Raw genomic sequence first — 5,671 nt, 5'->3', positions numbered from 1 at the left:
GGGGGGGCTTCAGGTTTCCTCCCACATTCCAAAGACTTTCTGATTCATTTTGGCTCTGCAACTAAATTATAATCCTGCTTTGTGCCCCGGGATTTTGGAATAGTCTCCTAGTTTACATGACACTTGCCAAGAATATACAGCTTTCTAATAATGGGTGGGTGATTAACATGTTTATTATATGAGACAGAAAACAGTATATGCTTTATTGTTTGTAATTGTTGACAACACAATTGACAAAACATATTTCCTATTGTTTATACCTGAAACACACACAAGGTGCCCTAATACTAAGAACAGCACATCCTCCATAGAGATATAGAACATACTGTAACTACTTGCTGGTATTATTTATTTTGACATTATTTTTTGCAAAATATATTGGGATTTTTGTATACTTAAAGCTATAGAAGCACTTTAGTCTGTCAAGAAATGGAACCAAATGATTATGTGATAAAAAGTCTGTTTTAACATAAATTCTTTACTGATTTTTAGATAAAAAGGGGCTGGCTCTTTTGTGAGTAACCCAGTGCATGGCGTTGACTGATTACTTCATTGGTTGCGCCAGGGGCAGAGACAGTGGTAAAGAGTGACAAGAATGAAGATCCATCTCCTTTTTCCACATGTAGGGTGATGTAGAGCTCGGTCCCCAAACTGCTCAACATTATTACCTGGGACAGAGGAAGTGTAAGAGTAACAAGGTAAAGTGTATATATTGTGTAAGTGTATATATTTAATTTCTTTCAGATTTTCTTTTATTCTCAGAATCAAAATGTTATATTTCTTTGCCACATCATGGCAAATTCAAATTGCAAAAACAACGAAAATATTACATTTTTAACAATACATCTTATAAACCCCCATGTAAAAATACCCTCCAAATATCCTAGAGTCTACCGCATAGAGGAGTCATGCTGAATAAATAGAGGAGCACCAGGAGATACAGAATGGCTTTGAATAGAATGCAAAGATTTATCAAACTCGTCAAAGCAGACTGTGGGATTCCCCAGAGCCCGCGCCACCAGAGACTTGGAAAGGTCTACCATGATGAGCGAGATAAATCTTCACGTCCTTTCCAGGCACTGTCTGCGTCCCTCTCTCTCTTTTCACTCTGTCTACGGCACAAGGCTCTTCTCTGAACACTCACAGACACTCCTGGTGCTCCACCCCAGAATCACAGCAGCACGGCTACTGTATGATGTCTGCATCTCCACAGTCCCATCTTTCTGCTGCTTCATTCTTTATGCCTAGCAGGCTGGACCTGCTGTTCTCAAATTGTGGGTTATAACTAAATTATCTTCCCAGATTGTTCACATTCAAGCAGCCCCTTGACTTGAGATGTGAATACCTTAAGACTGGTGTCATTTTGTCACTTAACATCAGGTATCCTAAGGCCTATAATTGCTTGGACACAAATCCTTCTGATGCTTCTGCCTTGTTCTCTCAGCTTTGAAAAAAATAAAATAAAAGGTGATGTTTCTGCAAATTAAGTTTTTCTCTGAATTCAATTGGACTTTATTTTGAAACTACATTAACAAGATAAATTAAACAAATTCACAAAAACTGTGAGAACACAGGCTAGGTACAAATTGAAGGTGTTACTGGTAATTAGGACATTGGTGTTTGTCTTCTACAAAAATTGCATGAACATAGTGTGAATTTTGCTTTATCAGCTAGGACTCATGTTTAATAACTCACTAGTAGTTTTTCTTATTGTTGAAAATGGATTCTTATGTATTGTAATCATTACTGATAATTACACAGAGTTCTTTTGTAGTGTGTTTGTTAATACATTAGATAATCCTTAGATAACAGTGCCCTGTGACGAACTGGTGGTGTGCCCTGTGTCTGTGTGTCCCATGAATGACCAGGGAGTAACCTACCTTGTGCCTGTGATTTTGCTGGGTTATTTTCCAGCTCCCTTGTGACCCTGTATTGAACAACATGGTATTGGATGGGTTTATCTTTTGATAAAGGACACAGGACAAGAATGTGAAGCAGACTGTGGACGGCTGAGGGAGAGAAAAGGATCTCACTTGTTTTGGAGCAGTACTTTTGACAGTTTACAGGAGAGTTGCATGGGTAATTAAACTAAAGTCTTTGCAGCCCCTGCTCTGTGTGAAGAGCCATTTGTTCTCCAGCTGTTTGGAGCAGCTCTCCAGGGGTCATCCCCAGCAGCCAGCGCTGTGTGCTCTGAGCTTGGAGGCTTCAACACGGGCCACGCTCCTCCATCATTTCATTTATTTTTGGAAGTAAAGTTGTTTCTATTGATGGATGTGCTGCTGTTGGTGGCTAAGTGTTTTTACATTATGACTTCTGCCAAGGTTTTATAGAAACATAATGTGCGTGATCATAACCAGCCTGAAGGACGTATTGAAAGTTCATCCGGATTTAATATCCCTGGGCTGTCTTCAAGAGAGGACCTGAGAGGAAAGCAGCCTAGAGTCGACCAGTGAAATTATACTCTGAGTAGTAAAATAAAATAAAGACTTAATTTTCAACATCATTTTGCATTTTTTCTTGATGTGTGATGACTCCATGATTTCTAGAAGATAATCATCTGCCTTGGACAGGGTTTCAATACCAATAAATGATAGTATTGACACAGGTTGTATTCAAGAGCACTTACACTTTGTTAATGTATGGTTACTTGTAACATAAGGGTTTTATTTTGGATTAAAGTAAGTTTCAGCACATTGGTTTTTCACTGAGTATACAGTGATAGCAGGTAGGTAGCAGGTACAGTAGTCATCAAAGCCCCTTTAAGTGCCAGTAAATTAAACCTTTCTTCAAGACTTGTGGGAAGCAACTCTGCTCAAGTCTTTTGAGCTGTACTGCTTGGACATATAGGATGTTTCACCTGTTTTGATGTATCTTTGACTAGCTCTTATATAGGTATGCACACAGGTGCGGAGAACTAGAGCTAAACTGCTTGAAGAACAAAGAAAAGTAAAGGCCATTGAGTTCTCGGTGGGAGAGCTTACCACATTTCTGCCTTTCAGTTCACTTCAGTTTATTTGTCATGTGCACAAGTGCATTGAAATGCTTATTTGCATGTATGTTCCAATTCAAAGACATTAAGGGAATCACCAAAAACATAAACACAGAACTGCAGCAGCAACAACAAAAGGTTAAATAACATAAAACTTTAAAAAAAGGGCAGACAAGCAGTCAGCCAGTGGTAGAGGTAGAGTTCAGTAATCTAACTCGTATCTAAATTCAAACTGCAGCTTTCGTTTGCAACAATGTTTAAACTGTTTTTGAACTTTTTTTTTCCTCAAGAAAAATGCTTCAATAAAATGTTGCTGCATTTGAAATGCTTGTCTGATTCCACTGCTCTTGAAAGATGTGTTTGGTGTCTCCCTGCAGCCGTTCTTTTTGTTCGTCCCGTGATCCCCTTTCTATTTCAGCATTTTACAGTCTAAATTGTTTTAAAGTACAAACATGACCAAAAAAGATATATCCACACATTTCTTTCAAGTAGCAGATACTATATAATTAAAGAGTGACCATGTGGTCTTTGGATTGCTTTTGATAAGGATGGGCTAATAAATATCTGAAAGACATATCTTTGCCACACCATAAATCAAGTATGAAGAATTTTGAATTTTTACAAATAAAACTGATTATGCACTTTGGCTTGACCATTTAGTCCCATGGGGGTTACGAGGGTACAATGTAGATGAACTGTGTGTAATTAAAATAAAGTTAAATTCCTTTTTAACAGTTAAAGCCCATATAAAAGGATAAGCAACTAATGTTTTTCAAATATATTTGTATTTCTTTATGTGTTTTGTATTATTCTATTATTATGGACAGCTGTAGTAGCAGTAATTGAAGTAAAAGTGCTAGCTCTTGGGTCCTGGATTCAATTCTGGACTAGACACCTTCTGTGTGGAGTTTGTGTGTTCCCTTGTAAGTTAACATTTTCCAGTTTTGTGTGTGTGTCCTGTGATTGACTGGCATTCTTTGCTTCCAGGATAGACTCTGGATTGAAACTGCCCTCACCATGAAATAATAACTTTTTGAAAATGGTTAGATGGATTGTAATGATTATTATTTCACTAATACAGTACCCTTATCTAGGCAGGGTTTTGTGTTGCCAAAACAAATAAAGAAAAAAATAAAGTGCCACAAAAAACAACGTGTATTGTAATTGAACTCTCAGAATCAATACTTGGAGAAAACATCTAATGTTTCTATGTGCAATGTCTATGATATTTTGACTAAATTCAGGTTGTAATAATTATTTTAAAAAGTGTGCCCATCAGAATCAAGCGCTTGGGTAACCTGGAACCAGACACAGGTACTGTAGAGCAAATATTTGGTGTGTATGTGTTAATGTTTGTGCACTCTTGCATAAGGAGTAAGGGACTTGTATTGTATGTAGGAGCATGTTAGTGCTAAAATGACGCTGTGATTTTCTACATGGTCTGTCACAGTCCTCTATTTGTTATTCTTTTTTTCTTTTCTTTTTTTCAGTTTTAAATATTTCAGCAGCGTGAAGTCTCCTCTCCCCAAGGTGGAGGGTGGGGACATTAGCTAAGGCAGTGAACAGAATAGATGGCGGGCAGCGGGGTAGGGTGGCAAACAGCAGGACCCACTCAGGAGAAATTCATGTGGCAAACACGTTCCCAAAACACAGCCGCTGCATTAATCATTGATCGTGTCCTTGCACTCCGGAAACCAAATGTATGAAATGAACAGAGTGCCACACATCAGGGTTTCAAAAAGGTTAGTTTTAAAGAGGAAACACGCTTTCACATGCTCTCAATCCTTTCTCTCCTTATAAAGGCTGACCACTGCTGTCTCCACCATAGTAGGTTTAAAACATGGTGCTCAATCTTACTTGATATGTGTTCATCAAAGAGTTAATTCAGAAATATGTGCTACTGCATTCATCCATCTGATTCTTGTTATTATTATTTAAAGGATGGGGGCATTTTCTTCCTTTTAGCATAACATGAAGGACAAATGGATTCCCAATGGGGAAAAAGGAAACAGTTTCCAGTTCGCGTATTATATATTCTGTGCTGCACTTACAAATACTGTGTTCTTAACAGTAGTTTTAGCACTGACTATAAAAGTCAGCATGTTAGCTGACTTATTTCATATTAAATTTAGTTTTTAACACACGTTTCTTGACACATTTAAGCAGTAAATACACATCCATGTTCAAACTAAGTGCTAGAATATACTGTAAAAGCAGTTTAATTTACATCTCTTCTTAAGTTTGGGTCATTCCATATGAAATCAACCTGATTTTGGCTTGACCATTCTTAGGATTTTGGGGCATATGTTTGTGTTAATTAATCATCCTCCTACACTTTCAATGTGGAGTACATGGATATTATCTAGCTGCTTTATCCAATAAAGCAACAGGTGCAAGGTGGGATACACCCTATACAGAATGCATTCCATGATATCATAATATCCATTGCAGACACATTGCCTTATCCAAAAATAAACACTTGTCTTGGCTCATTTGCTGTGACACTTCAGAAAATGTTTGCTTACTTTTTTTACTTCCTCCTACAACGTTGCATGTTTTTTTTCCTGAGGTATTGCAAAGAATTTTCACTGCCTGGACTCCAAAATCAGAAAGAGTGGTTTTCATTCTTTGAAAGAGCTGCCCAGCCATGCACTTTCATGAGTTGACATTGTGGTTTAGGAA

This window comes from Lepisosteus oculatus, chromosome 6 (genome assembly GCF_040954835.1).
Source record: "Lepisosteus oculatus isolate fLepOcu1 chromosome 6, fLepOcu1.hap2, whole genome shotgun sequence".
Taxonomy (NCBI): Eukaryota; Metazoa; Chordata; class Actinopteri; order Semionotiformes; family Lepisosteidae; genus Lepisosteus; species Lepisosteus oculatus.
The sequence above is the reverse complement of the archived record's forward strand: the minus strand, read 5'-3'. Positions refer to the sequence as shown.